Here is a 17,087-nt window from a genome sequence, read left to right as displayed (position 1 = left end):
TCAACCATCTATTCATCCAAGTTTATCTTTTAGCCCTTATACTATTGTAATTGTCAAGTCATTTATTTTCAGATTTCAAATTTAATCATTGCAAGCCATTTTCCAAAATCTCTGGTAATTTCAAAAACTAGAATGTTTTAATGGTTTCCCTTTGCATTCAAAATCAAGTCCAAAATATTCACATGTCTTTTAGTTGATCCTAACTTCAGCTTCCATCAGAACTAAATCCTTCAAGTACCTTATTTTTAACTACATAGATTCCTAATATTTCTCAGCATGATTCCCATAATTTAATTAATATAGTTTTTTATTATTGTAATGCAGTTAACATATTTTGTCACAATTTTCCATTGTAAACAATCCCACTCATATGTTTAATATTGGAAATTATTTGTTAATTAATTGCATTTGCTGTCAAACTTATGCTAAGAAGTCATTACTATGTATAATTAGTTAAGAAGAGTTGCATTTTTACTTAATATACTGTACCAATAAATTTTTAAAATATATATGTTATGCATCTTGATGCCAAATAGACTTGGAAGATAGTCTCTATGTTTTTATTTTTAATATTAGTTTAGAAATAAATTAAAAACTGGGGAGTAAAGAGGGACAAATATACAACAATAAAAAATGATTTGACTTTGAGTGATGGGTACACAATATAATTAACAGTTCAAATGTTATAGAAATGTGTACCTGAAACTTATGTACTCTTAATGATCAATATCATCCCATTAAATTTTCTAAATAAAATTTTTAAAAAATTTAAAAACTGGGTAGTTGTATTTCTAGAAAGAAAAAAAATGGTTGTGGAACATTTCAAACATTTGATTTGTTTAATGTCTAAGTGCTAGCACTGCCTTTTTTGGGATAAATGAGTGAAAATCTTGGAAAAGTTTCAACAGGTACCACATCATTCATTAATATTTTTTTATGTCACAAATCCAAGAGGTTAATTAGATTGCTTGTGACTATTTTTAAACCTGCACATTTATAGCTAAATATTAAGGGTATAAATTAAAATCACAAGGGAAAAGTATAGCTTTTTGAGGTAAAATCACAATCACAATGTAGATAAAATAGATGCAAATGTTTTGACATTAAAAATATGCGAGAATCCCTAAACACGCATCTGTCATTAAGGGGTCCCTAATAGGACATGTCCTATTTTAGGCTTTTCTCTGTAATATACATAGAAATTTTGAAATAAGGGTTGAATCTTCAACATTTTTTTCTTCCTATTAAAAAGTGCTCTAATATTCAGGATATTTATTGAATACCTTGAAATTAATCAGTCATCATTGTATTTCCAAATTGCATAGACAGTAATATCTAGCTGACTGCATTTTGTACTAGTCATCATGCATGACATGTATGATGGGGTAATCTCAGAATTTGAAACATAAATACATGTTTAAAAGGAGATAGTTAAGTTTAAGGTTTTCATGTGGGTTGCTATGAATGCATCTAAACTTTCTACTTAACTTAGTCTCTGGTAAGAAATCCCATTTTTAGTTTCTAAAGAAGCAGAAAGAACATTTACTGTTCAGTGCTTCTTTAACTATGAAGAATATCAATATTTGGTAGACAAGAGTTTTTAATGAAATGTAGTGAATGCAATTGATGCAATCATGAATTACATTGCTCACTAAAGGGTTCAATAAATATTTAATAAACAAAATAAAAAATTTGGTGAGCATATATAATAATGACTAATAAGATGGTAAAGGTTGGGAATAAAAAATAAAGTTGAAATTGGACACAATCATAATTTACACTAACTACTAAAAAAATTAAAGTTTATAGCTATTTTATGGTAATATAATAATTTAAAGTTAATTTTTGGAGGAGATGACGTCAGAGTAATGGTGGGGTAGGAAGCGATACCGATAAATTTCCCCCAAAACTCAACAAGATCTTCAACCAGAAACAGAAAAACCTATAATTGGAGCTTCCAGATGCTTTGCAATACACCCAAAGGTATGATTGAGTAAAAAATTGGCTAAATATATAACCAAACCCATAAGGAAATAGGGAGTAAGAAATGCTCCGCCTTCCTCACTAACCTAAACAGGGCGGCTTTCTCTGGTAACTGTGAATATAGAAACTGAGGCGGGCAAAGGGGGTGAATAGATCCAGGCTGCGACACAAATGGCCGAACCAGGCTGTGGCACGGAGATCCAAGCTGAGGAAAATCTGATCTTGTGGCAACCCGGGCAATACAAGCTAACACTCGCGCCAAACCCAAACAAAGAAAGACAAGCGGCACGGCCATTTTACCTGGTCTCCTGGTCGGTGCGCATTTAGTGGGCGAGAATTTCTTCCTAGGCCCCGAGAGTGGGTGCCCGTGTTGCCCCATGGAGAGGCAGGGTCACATGCCTTTCTGTGGGCCGAGGGCAGAGTCTCTGGGCAGCCCCAACGCCCTGGGAAAGCCACGCACGGGAGGGAGTGAGAACTAATTCCAATGGTGGAGATTTTCCATGCTGGAGGGTGTTTCACTCAGAGGGAACCGCGGCCGGCCTCATATCCTGGTTTGCGCGCACAGATAAGGAGTGAGCGATTCCTCCGAGTGCCTTGGCAGTGCGCGCCCGTGTTATCGCACAGAGGGGCAGAGTCAGGGGCCTTTGTGTGGGCCAAAGCGGAATCTCGAGCCACCCCAGCGCCTTGCAAAAGCCGCGCATGTGGACGGAGCGAGACTCAATTCCAACACTACAACTTTTCCCTGCGGTTGGGGGTTTCACTCAGAGTGTGAGACTGCTGGCTGGATATCCTGGTCGCAGACAGTGAGTGAGAGTTTCCTCCAAGCACCCCGGAAGTGGGCGCCCGCTTGTGTTACCGGACAGAGTGGCAGAGCCAGAGGTCTTTGAGTGGGCGGAAAGCCTGCCTGATTATGCTAGCAGCTCTGACTGACTGAGCCTTACCCAGAGCCCTGTGCTGAGTGGAAATAGAGTGGGGAGTTGCCAGCTCTTTGAGCCTCTTACTATCCAGGCAGAGGCAGCAGCAACCCCATAGCTGGATTATCAGGCTACTAATTGAGGAAGGAAAGACTAGGAGAAAGGCTCCAGGAACACGGACTCTCTCACTGTCGGAGCCTATAAATGCTAATGAGCTTCGACTGCCAATGAGACTAAAGCACAATACATGACATTGCCATAGAGACTTATCAACTGCAAACCTCTACCTGAGCATGCCAAAGGGGCAGAACCCGGGGTACAGAGTCACCGACCAGGAAGAGGGAGAGAAAAGAAAAAGCAAGAAGATAACCTCTCAAAATCAAGAATAATCTGCAGACTTTATAACCTATCCCATTTTATTATATTTGTTCGTTTGTTTCTCTTATCTTCATTCTTGATACTTTTTTTTCCTCCTCCAATTTGGCCGATTAACTCTCTACCGGTCTTACTCTCTCCTCTCCTTGAACTACACTACCCATAAGTGTTACATCTCCCATTATCTTTTCTCTTCTCTTCCTTTCTCTCTATGAGGGTTGCACTCCAAAACCCTTAACTCTCTCTCTCTCTCCTTTCTTTTTTCTTCTTTTAGTGGTTGCCTCTTTTTTTCTCTCTCTCTCTTTCTTTTCTCCCTCTATATTAGTTTCTTCCTTTCTCCTTTACATCTCCTCTCATTCAAACCTCAATAACAAACAAATTATCTTATCTGGGACTCAAACCTATGTTTGTGGCATTTTGGGGGGTTTTTACTTCACCTTTTTAACTCACTAGCAGTGCTCCCATCCCTGGCTCTCCATATTATCTAGTTCTTGTTCCACTAAATACAATAGTAATTTTTTAATTTGTCCCCCCATTTTTCCGTTTTCCTCTTATTGCTCTCATTATAACTCTTAGACAACCAACACCTAAAAGCAAATCATTTTATTCTTGACCCAAATTTTTTCCTTATTTGCTTTTTGTGGGTCCATACGCTCTTTTTTTTCCTTTTTTCTTTTTTTTTCCTTTTTTTTCTTTTTTTCTTTTTCTTTTTTTTTTTGCCCCTTTATTACTTTTCCCCAATTCAGGCCTTCCATCACAGGCATTGTTTGTTATAATTCACAGTCCACCACAAGATTTTCTCAAGAAAGAGGGGAGAGGAGAGGAGAGGAAAAAAGGAGGGGGGGAATAATTTCCTTTTTTTTTTAATTTTTTATTTTATTTTATTTTTCTTTATTTCATTATTAATTTTGTTTAAAAAAAACAACTCTTTTCGATTTTTAATTTTTTTTTATTTTTTTTAACTTTTTATTCTTTATTAAATCTCATTAATACTATCAACAAAACCACCCTCAGATGCCATTAAGGAAGAGAAAATCGAATATCATGGATACAAAAGAAAGAGAGGTAACACAACTAGATGAGGAAAAATCTATGGAGAAAAAATTTAATATATTGGAAACCTTGGAGCTAAATGACAGAGAATTCAAGATAGAAATCCTAAAAATCCTCCGAGATATACAAGGAAACACAGAAAGGCAATTTAAGGAGCTCAGAAAACAACTCAATGAACACAAAGAATATATGTCCAAGGAAATTGAAACTATAAAAACAAATCAAACAGAGATGAAAAACTCAATTCACGAGCTGAAAAACGAAGTAACAAGCTTAGCTAATAGAACAGGTCAGATAGAAGAGAGGATTAGTGAAATAGAAGACAAGCAACTTGAGGCACAACAGAGAGAAGAAGAAAGAGACTCAAAAATTAAAAAAAATGAGATAGCCCTACAAGAATTATGACTCCATCAAAAAGAATACCATAAGAATAATAGGTATATCAGAGGGAGAAGAGAGAGAAAATGGAATGGAGAACATACTCAAACAAATAATAGATGAGAACTTCCCAAGCCTGTGGAAAGAACTAAAGCCTCAAGTTCAAGAAGCAAACAGAACTCCAAGTTTTCTTAACCCCAACAAACCTACTCCAAGGCATATCATAATGAAATTGACACAAACCAACAGCAAAGAAAAAATTCTCAAGGCAGCCAGGGAAAAGAAGAATACAACATATAAAGGAAGGCCTATTAGATTATCATCAGATTTCTCAGCAGAAACTCTACAAGCTAGAAGAGAGTGGACCCCAATATTTAAAGTCCTGAAAGAGAGGAACTTCCAGCCACGAATACTATACCCATCAAAGCTATCCTTCAAATACGAAGGAGAAATAAAAACATTCACAGATACAGAAAAGATGAGGGAATTTATCATCAGAAAACCCCCACTCCAGGAATTACTAAAGGGGGTTCTCTAATCAGATACAAAGAACAAAAAAAAAACAGAGCCACAAGTAAAAGCTCCAAGAAGAACACAATAAAACCAAATTTAAACTGTGACAACAACAAAAAGAAAGAGGGGGAGAAGATGGAGATTAACAGTAGCAAAGGACGATGGAGTGCAAAAGTACTCACAAAATAGTTCACTACAATGAACAGGGTAGGGACCCTTTTCATTACTCAAAGGTAACCACCATTGAAAAAACCACTACAGAAGCACATGAGATAAAAAAGATAGCAACAGAGGAAAGATGTATGGAATACAACCAAATAAAAACAAAAGATAGAAAAACGAAAGAGAAGGATCAAACAAGACACAAAACTAACAGAAAGCAAGATATAAAATGGCAATAGGGAACTCACAAGTATCAATAATTACACTAAATGTAAACAGATTAAACTCACCAATAAAAAGGCACAGAGTAGCAGAATGGATTAAAAAAGAAAATCCAACTGTATGCTGCCTACAGGAAACTCATCTAAGTAACAAGGATAAAAACAAATTCAAAGTGAAAGGCTGGAAAACAATACTCCAAGCAAATAACATCCAAAAAAAAGCAGGTGTAGCAATACTCATATTGGATAATGCTGACTACAAGACAGGAAAAGTACTCAGAGACAAAAATGGCCATTTCATAATGGCTAAGGGGACACTGAATCAAGAAGACATACCAATTCTTAATATATATGCACCAAACCAAGGAGCATCAAAATATATAAGACAGCTACTTATTGATCTTAAAACAAAAACTGACAAAAATACAATCATACTTGGAGACCTCAATATACCGCTGACGGCTCTAGATCGGTCATCCAAACAGAGAATCAACAAAGACATAGTGGCCTTAAACAAAACGCTAGAGCACCTGGATATGATAGACATCTACAGGACATTTCATCCCAAAGTGACTGAGTATACATTTTTCTCCAGTGTACATGGATCATTCTCAAGAATTGACCATATGTTGGGCCACTAAAACAACATCAGCAAATTCAGAAAAATGGAAGTTGTACCAAGCATATTTTCTGATCATAAAGCCTTGAAACTAGAATTCAACTGCAAAAAAGAGGAAAAAAATCCCACAAAAATGTGGAAACTAAACAACATACTTTTAAAAAATGAATGGGTCAAAGAAGAAATAAGTGCAGAGATCAAAAGATATATACAGACTAATGAAAATGACAATACGACATATCAGAATCTATGGGATGCAGCAAAAGCAGTGATAAGAGGGAAGTTCATATCACTTCAGGCATATATGAACAAACAAGAGAGAGCCCAAGTGAACCACTTAACTTCCCACCTTAAGGAACTAGAAAAAGAAGAACAAAGACAACCCAAAACCAGCCGAAGAAAGGAGATAATAAAAATCAGAGCAGAAATAAATGAATTAGAGAACAGAAAAACTATAAAAAAAATTAATAGAACAAGGAGCTGGTTCTTTGAAAAGATCAACAAAATTGACAAACCCTTGGCAAGACTTACCAAGGAAAAAAGAGAGAGAACTCATATAAACAAAATCCAAAATGAAAGAGGAGAAATCACCACGGACACCGTAGATATACAAAGAATTATTGTAGAATACTATGAAAAATTTTATGCCACTAAATTCAACAACCTAGAAGAAATGGATAAATTTCTAGAACAATACAACCTTCCTAGACTGAGTCAAGAAGAAGCAGAAAGCCTAAACAGACCTATCAGTAGAGAAGAAATAGAAAAAAACATTAAAAACCTCCCCCAAAATAAAAGTCCAGGCCCTGACAGCTATACCAGCGAATTTTATCAAACATTCAAAGAAGACTTGGTTCCTATTCTACTCAAAGTCTTCCGAAAAATTGAAGAAGAAGCAATACTTCCAAACACATTTTATGAGGCCAACATAACCCTCATACCAAAACCAGGCAAGGATGGCACAAAAAAAGAAAACTACAGACCAATATCTCTAATGAATACAGATGCTAAAATACTAAACAAAATACTAGCAAATCGAATACAACAACATATTAAAAAAATAATACATCATGATCAAGTGGGATTCATCCCAGAATCTCAAGGATGGTTCAACATACTTAAAACGGTTAATGTAATACACCATATCAACAAAACAAAGAACAAAAACCACATGATCTTATCAATAGACGCAGAAAAGGCTTTCGATAAAATACAACACAATTTTATGTTTAAGACTCTCAACAAAATGGGTATAGAAGTAAAATATCTCAACATGATAAAGGCCATATATGATAAACCATCAGCTAACATCATATTAAATGGCACTAAACTGAAGGCTTTCCCCCTTAAATCAGGAACAAGACAGGGTTGTCCACTCTCTCCACTCTTATTTAATGTGGTACTAGAGGTTCTAGCCAGAGCAATCAGACAAGATAAAGAAATAAAAGGCATCCATATCGGAAAAGAAGAAGTAAAGGTATCACTTTTTGTATATGATATGATCCTATACATCGAAAACCCCAAAGGACTCCACAAAAAGACTACTAGAAACAATAAGCCAATACAGTAACATCGCAGGAAACAAAATTAACATACAGAAGTCAATAGCCTTTCTATATGCCAACAATGAAACAACTGAGAAGGAACTCAAAAGAATAATCCCCTTCACGATTGCAACAAAAAAAAATAAAATACTTAGGAATAAACATAACAAAGAATGTAAAGGACTTATATAATGAAAACTATAAACCATTGTTAAGGGAAATCGAAAAAGATATAATGAGATGGAAGAATATACCTTGTTCTTGGCTAGGAAGAATAAATATAATCAAGATGGCTATATTACCCAAAGCAATATACAAATCTAATGCAATTCCCATCAAACTTCCAATGACATTTTTTAAAGAAATAGAGCAAAAAATCATCAGATTTATATGGAACTATAAAAAACCCCGAATAGCCAAAGCAATCCTAAAGAAAAATAATGAAGCTGGGGGTATTACAATACCTGACTTCAAACTCTATTATAGGGCAACGACAATCAAAACAGCATGGTATTGGCAGAAAAATAGACACTCAGACCAATGGAACAGAATAGAAAGTCCAGAAATAAAACCACTTATATATAGTCAAATAATTTTTGATAAAGGGGCCAACAACACACAATGGAGAAAAGAAAGCCTCTTCAATAAATGGTGCTGGGAAAACTGGAAAGCCACATGCAAAAGAATGAAACTGGACTACAGTCTCTCCCCCTGTACAAAAATTAACTCAAAATGGATTAAAGATCTAAACATAAGACCTGAAACAATTAAGTACATAGAGGAAGACATAGGTACTCAACTCATGGACCTGGGTTTTAAAGAGCATTTTATGAATTTGACTCCAATGGCAAGAGACGTGAAGGCAAAAATTAATGAATGGGACTACATCAGACTAAGAAGTTTTTGCTCAGCAAGAGAAACTGATAACAAAATAAACAGAAAGCCAACTAAATGGGAAATGATTTTTTCAAACAACAGCTCAGATAAGGGCCTAATATCCAAAATATACAAAGAACTCATAAAATTCAACAACAAACAAACAAACAATCCAATAAAAAAATGGGAAGAGGATATGAATAGACACTTCTCCCAGGAAGAAATACAAATGGCCAACAGATATATGAAAAGATGCTCATCTTCTTTAGCTATTAGAGAAATGCAAATCAAAACGGCAATGAGATACCACCTCACACCTGTTCGATTAGCTATTATTAGCAAGACAGGTAATAGCAAATGTTGGAGAGGATGTGGAGAAAAAGGAACCCTTATACACTGTTGGTGGGAATGTAAAGTAGTACAACCATTATGGAAGAAAGTATGGTGGTTCCTCAAAAAACTGCAAATAGAACTACCTTATGACCCAGCAATCCCTCTACTGGGTATATATCCCCAAAACTCAGAAACATTGATACGTAAAGACACATGCAGCCCCATGTTTATTGCAGCATTGTTCACAGTGGCCAGGACATGGAAACAACCAAAAAGCCCATCAATAGATGACTGGATAAAGAAGATGTGGCACATATACACTATGGAATACTACTCAGCCATAAGAAATGATGACATCGGAACATTTACAGCAAAATGGTGGGATCTTGATAACATCATACGAAGCGAAATAAGTAAATCAGAAAAAAACAGGAACTGTATTATTCCATATGTAGGTGGGACATAATAGTGAAACTAAGAGACATTGATAAGAGTGTGGTGGTTACGGGGGGGAGGGGAGAATGGGAGAGGGATAGGGGGTGGGGAGGGGCACAAAGAAAACAAGATAGAAGGTGACAGAGGACAATCTGACTTTGGGTGGTGGGTATGTAACATAATTGAACGACAAGATAACCTGGACTTGTTATCTTTGAATATATGTATCCTGATTTATTGATGTCACCCCATTAAAAAAATAAAATTATTAAAAAAAAAAAAGGCCCTTGAAAGAAGTAAATAAATAAATAAATAAATAAAGTTAATTTTGAGGTTTAAGAAACACTTTTTAACTTGTTAGTTTAATTATGGAATACAAATTGATCAGTATCTTCCCGAAATTTTGTGCCTTGAAATTACAAATAAGCCACTTTTTGACACATACACTTAAGCACTATTATCTAGTCCTAAGACTCTAGTAATATATTGAACATTTGTAGAACACCTGTAAAGATAAAGAGGATACTATTTTTAGGGAATTTATTTAGTAGCTCAGACAGATATGTAAATTGTAGCTCTTCTCTCAATTTTACCTGGTTGTCCTATTTATATCATCCAGGTTTTTGCACAGTTAACTCTTTAGAATTGGATAGTTTTTTATAAGTGTATGCTGCTTTACTCATAGCCAAACACAATAATTAACTGAACTTTAAGTTGTTGGAAAACAGCATTGTGCTTTATTTAGAAAAAAAATATGATAAAATCAGAGAAAAATATTTTCTCCACACAGGCCTTTAGGGTAAATTAATACTATATTTATGTCTTCTAGACCTATATGCATTCTCTACTTAAAAATAGAGGTCATGTATGAAATATTAAATTATATTAATTATCCATTAATATTTAAGTAATATCATGTAATAATGTCTCAGGGATTATTTCATATTGAGACCTAGAAAACAAGTCATAGTATATGGTTATGCTGGTTCTGCCTTGTTCTGCATTGCCCAATCTAAAGGTGGCATCAAAATAAATCAGAATATTTTCTATAATTTATTATAACTTTTTGACTCTGAAAATCAAAACATTATAACATCATATTTATGTTGCCAAGAAGAGAGACTATGAGAAAAAATATAGTCTCATTTAATGCATATATGTTTCTTAGATTTTGATGAGGCAATGCCTAGATTACAAAACATAACCCTAAATTTTTTTGTAATTATAAAAATAGGAGTTTTCTTCACATGGCAGAAACATAGCAAAAACAAATTATATTATAAAGAGAATCTGGGCAGATTGCATACATCAAGAAGAAATATTATATATGATTTAAGAAATAAAATAAAATACAAAATTGATGCAGTGTCATGAATGAAGTAATTTTTAGTAAGATGAATTTGACAAATTAACTTATTTTAACTTACTTTAAAATTTTTACTTATTGATTTTAGAGAGAGAGATTGATTTGTTGTTCTACTAATTTATGCATTTATTGGTTGATTTTTATATGTGCCCTGACCAGGGATTGAACTTACAACCTTGATGTATGGGGACAATGCTCTAACCAACTGAGATACCTGAGAGGGCCATCACCTAATTATTTTAGATATAAATTATAAAAAAAAGTAAAAAGTAAATAAAATGTGTAAAGCCAGTAGAGTAGCCATGACCACCATCACAGCCGCCTGGCCCATGAAGGTTTAGGTTTGCATTTAATTTGGAAAGATCGTAAAGAAACAGTGGAGCCAAAAACTGGCAGACCATTTTTCTTTATTCTACAGTTACACTAGGCAAGCGAGTAAAAATACACAGCAGGAAAACACTTTTCTTTCCAGTCAGGGCTCCCAAAGCCACTGACTCATCCAAATTTTCCTAGAATCAAAGGCTTCCACCTCACCAGTCTTATACACCTCTGTTCCCCATCTCCTTCTCCTTCACAAACTAACTTCTCCTTCACCATTCCACCATTTTGACTGCCTCCTCCATGTGGCCTCCCTGCCCTGCTACACCATGGGATCTTCCTCTCTATAAGAACGTGGTCACTCTCTCAAAATGGCCTCCTAGCTCCTCCTTTTAAAACTTTTTGGTGGGACAACCCCCTCCTCCAGCACACATTAGCATAACCAAGCCCCTTCCCAAGAAAAAAGGGCAATTAGCTGTATCATGTGAGGGCAGCGGCTATCTTTAACAATAAGAATGAAAAAAAAATAACTTATCTGCCCAACATAATGTTAACCTAAAAAGACTCCCAAACCTGTAAGAATTTTTAATGAGTTTATTTGAATCAAACTGTCGACAGTTGCCGGGAAGCAAAGTCTGAACAGATTGAGAAAGTGTTCCCCAAAATGGTGGTTCTACCACTTATCTTTATTATATGCGGCTTAAGTGTCTGTTTGTCGCTGATAGCTTATTGGTTGCTTGCTGTACTAGCCAATGGGGTGAACTTGCCACGGCATTCAAATAGTCCCACCTTCTGGCATGCCACCTCACAAATTGAGGTTAAAGATTGGAGCAATTATTATGCTGTTAAGAAATCTTAACACCAGAAGGGGTGTTTGCAATGGTACAAGACTAGAGGTTCTCTAATTGAAAAATAATGTCATAATAGCTAAGTCTTTGACTGGCTCCTCTAAAGGTGAAATACATGTCATTCCAAGAATTGATTTGGGTCCATCTCAAACAGGGTTGCCGTTTCAATTGAGACGTAGACAATTTCCTGTAAAACTTGCCTTTGCTATGACCATCAATAAGTCTCAGGGCCAAATGCTTAAGCGTGTTGGCATTTTTTTACCTGAGCCTGCATTTGGACACGGTCAACTTTATGTTGCCTGTTCAAGAGTTCGTGAAAGAACGGATATAAAATTAAAAATAATTGATGGTCCTCTGCAAGGTGAGCTTAAAAATGATGGAAAGATCTACACAAGAAATGTGTACAAAGAGATCTTTGACATGTGAATTAGCATTTTATTATTTAAATCACCTTTATTTATTGAGCTAGCGGTGGCTCTTAAGAAATGTACCACCAGTGGTTTCCTTCATTGCACTCTACTTTAAGCAATTAAGCAAGTAGAAGGGGGGAATCCCCGTGGGGCAGTAAGCCACCTGCCCTGGGTAATTCAGTTTGAATTAGAAGACACCTTTGCACAAATCATTTTAATTACAATTTATAATATCTAGAACAGCAGTCATTTCATATGACCGCCGGGCTTTCTAGTTTTATATAGAGATGTAAGAGGGTTACATGACCTTGATTTGACCAGTCATAGATTAGAGAGGTGGGAGAAAGCAAGATAAGGAGATCTCTGGGATTGGATGAAAAGTACTAAAATTTTTTTTATGTAGGCAGAAATAAGATAGTTCACAGTTAATTAGCATAGTATCAGTAACAATGAAGGGATTTGTGGGTTCTTGCCCTGGAAGGAAACTTGCCCTGAGGGCGGGACAGGAAAAGATTAGCAGCCTGTTATCAGATGCAGTATTGTAGATGCAAAAGACAACAGACAGGTTAAATTAAGGTAAACATTCACCTTTGTTAGATACTTTCCTAGGATATGACTACCCACCATGAACTGCTTTTAGTTCAAAAGTTTTAATTTCATACCATCCTGTGTGGTTACCTTAGGTCTCTGAGTCTGTAAGGAACCATGAAGGCTTTTCCTAAGCTTGTCAGGTTCAGTGAGGCCCCTTTTCATCCACACTAATCTTAGACAATTTATTCAATGTAATACGTGAACTGATGCTGCTGAATTCCTAAAACCTTAATTGAAAGAATGCAAAGCAATGCATTGTTATCAGTTGCTGAGAGTATTAATAATACAGATTTTTAAGTATATATCTTTAAATTTATTTTATGAGTACCAATTAGGCATGATAAATTGAATAAAGTAATTCCATAAACAAAATAATGTAATAATCAAGATTCCCTGTACATAATGCTCTGGAAAGCATAAAGAGGATGTAAAGCCATTAGCCATGGCCACCGTCACAGCCACCTGGCCCATGCAGGTTCACATTTGATTCGAACAGATGGTAATGAAGCAATGGAGCCATTACTTTTAATCCTAGCTTGCACCTGGCAGGCAAGAAATATACGTAGTAGAAAAACACTTCCCTTTCTATTCAGGGCTCCCAAAGCCACTGACTTATCAGAGTTTCCTAGAATCAAATGTTTGTACTTCACCAGCCTTATTCACCTCTGTTCCCCATCTCCTTCTCTCTGCACAAACTGGCTTCTCCCTCAGCACTCCACCATCTTGGCTGCTTCTCCTGGCCTCCTCCATGTGGCCTTTCTCTGCTGTCCTCTCTAATGCTAATCTCAGGAACTGAGAGAGCAAGCTCCTGGTCTGCACCACTTTATAGTATAGAATCAAAACCTTTAATCCAATATACAAATAAGGAAGTCTCTGATACAAAGTCACTTATCTGAGGCATAATGGGATTCCTCATGAGAGTGCACCATCCTACATCAAATGGGAGGGAAAGGCTTAGTCTTAAAACTAAGCCTTAGGCCAGGGGACCCCAAACTACGGCAAGCGGGCTGCATGTGGCCCCCTGAGGCCATTTATCCGGTCCCCCCCCCCCCGCTGCACTTCCGGAAGGGGCACCTCTTTCATTGGTAGTCAGTGAGAGGAGCACTGTATGTGGCGGCCCTCCAACGGTCTAAGGGACAGTGAACTGGCCCCTGTGTAAAAAGTTTGGGGACCCCTGCCTTAGGCTATAAGAATCCTGCCTGCTTATAGCCTGTCCCCCACAGCCAATGCAAACTATAAGCGAGCAAACATACATATCATTATTTACAAACTTATTTGACCAACAAATAAAGATAAAGAACTTTGTTGGACAAACAAGTGTGTTACAAGTGTGTTAGGCTTGCTCATCTTGTACTTTCCCTGATTGGTGCTTGCCCTCAAGGCAACAGATTATAGATTGTGGATTGCCTGCTGCCATTGGGAGGGGCCATTGTTTGCTATTATTTGCCAGAGAATAGGTTTTTCCTCTGGCCTGTTTTTGCTTGTAAGTCCTAAGAAAGAGGGAAAAGCAGTTTACCCTGCCTCTTTGCTCGTCCACCATTGCGAGTGGAGTCTTGGAAATTGTTGAGATCCTAAAATATTACAGAAAGAACTGTCAAATCTATGATAATTTATCTTTTTTTTTTTTTTTTTTAGAGAGTCAGAGAGAGGGATAGATAGGGATGGACAGACAGGAACGGAGAGAGATGAGAAGCATCAATCATCAGTTTTTTGTTGCGACACCTTATTTGTTCATTGATTGCTTTCTCGTATGTGCCTTGACCACGGGCCTTCAGCAGACCGAGTAACCCCTTGCTTGAGCCAGTGACCTTAGGTCCAAGCTGGTAAGCTTTTGCTTAAACTAGATGAGCCTGCGCTCGAGCTGGCGACCTTGGGGTCTTGAATCTGGGTCCTCTGCATCGCAGTTCGACGTTCTATCCACTGCGCCAATGCCTGGTCAGGCAAAAACAATCTTAAAAATTGCATTTTTTATTAAAATAAAATGATACTCAATGTTGGTCAAATATGTTTTTAAATATGATATATGTTTGCTTGCTTATAGTTTGCATTGGGTGTGGGGGACAGGCTGTAAGTCAGCAGGGTGGTTATAGCCTAAGACTTAGTTTTAAGACTAAGCTTTTCCCCACACCCTTGACTGTTGCATGATGTGGGTGGTGCACTCTCATGAGGAATTCCATTATGCCTCAGATAAGTGATTTTGTATCAGAGAATTCCTTATTTGTATTTTAGATTAAAGGTTTTGATTTCTACAGTATAAAATGAGGACAGACCAGGAGCTTGCTCTCTTGGTTCCTGAGATTAGCATTAGAGGAGAGAGCAGAGAAAAGAGAGCAGAGAAAGGCCATGTGGAGGAGTGGAGAGGCAGCAAAGATGGTGGAGTGCTGAAGGAGAAGCCAGTTTGTGCAAAGTTTGTGTAGAGAGAAGGAGATGGAGAACAGAGGCGAATAAGACTGGTGAGGTAGGCCCTGGCCGGTTGGCTCAGCGGTACAGCGTCGGCCTGGCGTGCGGGGGACCTGGGTTCGATTCCCAGCCAGGGCACATAGGAGAAGCGCCCATTTGCTTCTCCACCCCCCCCCCTTCCTCTCTGTCTCTCTCTTCCCCTCCCGCAGCCAAGGCTCCATTGGAGCAAAGATGGCCCAGGTGCTGGGGATGGCTCCTTGGGCTCTGCCCCAGGTGCTAGAGTGGCTCTGGTTGTGGCAGAGCGACGGCTCCGGAGGGGCAGAGCATCGCCCCCTGGTGGGCAGAGCATCGCCCCTGGTGGGCGTGCCGGGTGGATCCCAGTTGGGCGCATGCGGGAGTCTGTCTGACTGTCTCTCCCTGTTTCCAGCTTCAGAAAAAAAAAAAAAAAGACTGGTGAGGTAGACAGTTTTGATTCTAGGAAACTTGGAGAAGTCAGTAGCTTTGTGAGTGCTGAATGAGTGGGTTTTGGAGCCCAGTGTGTGTTTTACTTGCCTGCTGGGTGCAAGCTAGGATTAAAGCTAATAGCCCACCAGTTCTTGGCTCCATTGTTTCATTACCGTTTGTTCGAATCCAATGTGAACCTGCACGGGCCAGGCTGCTGTGATGATGGCCATGGCTACTGGCTTTACACTTAACTATTAAATAAAATATATTTTATTCTAGTGATTTTAGTTTCTAAGTATTATGGTTAAGCATTCTAAATTTCATTTGTGTTTATGTTTTGAGTTGTGTTATTTGTTCAGATGTATCTCAGGTTTGTTATTATTTAGAAATAAGTAGTGTAGGGCCAGTAGTTGCAGCCATTCTGGCCATTAAATGCAGATTCTCATTGAATTTGGGCAGAGGGTAAAGAAACAGGGGAGCCATAAAATGGTGGGCCATTTCTTTATTAAAGTCTCGCACCAGCCAACAAGCACATAGGGAAAACACTTCCCTCTCACTCAGGGCTCCCAAAACCACTGACACATTCTCCGGTTCCACAACCAGGAGAATCTTTTTTGGTTTCTCCTAGAAACAAAGGCCCCACCAGTCTTAGCAGAGCTCACAAAAGCCCCTTACCTTTGGTTCCCCATCTGCACACCTTCTCTTTCCCTTCCAAACTGGCTTCTTCAGCACTCTACATTCTCTCTGCTCCTTTTCTGCCACCATGGCTTCTTTCTCTCCTCTCCTTATGCTCTCCTTTCAAAACTTTCTGGTGCAAAAACCTCTCCTCCAGCAAACATTAGCAAAATAATGGCCCTTCCCAAGCAGGAAGGTAATTTGCAATTTCACAGATCACATATACCTGACACTGCCCAGCCCCCAATGCAAACTATAAGCAAGCAAACATAAATATCACATTTTACAAACTTATTTGACCAACAAGTAGTATGCATTCTTAAGTGACTTCACTAGAGTTATGCCATTTTAAAAACCATGAGTACTTTTGTATAATCTGTTATAATTTATTTAGTGGTTACATCTTGCTTGATTTTTACCATATTTTCTTTAGCAACATTAGTTTCTTAACTTTCATATAATATATTTATACTTACAAACGTTCTTATAGATTCATATTTTGGAATAAGAAATTTAAGAGATTATACAATTTAAAATGATAAAAATTGCCAAAATACTGTTAAAAAAATGACACACACACATATGATGTCACAGGTTTTACTCCTCAAAATTGTATTCCTTTCCCTACA

Source organism: Saccopteryx bilineata, chromosome 5 (genome assembly GCF_036850765.1).
Source record: "Saccopteryx bilineata isolate mSacBil1 chromosome 5, mSacBil1_pri_phased_curated, whole genome shotgun sequence".
NCBI classification, from domain to species: Eukaryota; Metazoa; Chordata; class Mammalia; order Chiroptera; family Emballonuridae; genus Saccopteryx; species Saccopteryx bilineata.
The sequence above is the reverse complement of the archived record's forward strand: the minus strand, read 5'-3'. Positions refer to the sequence as shown.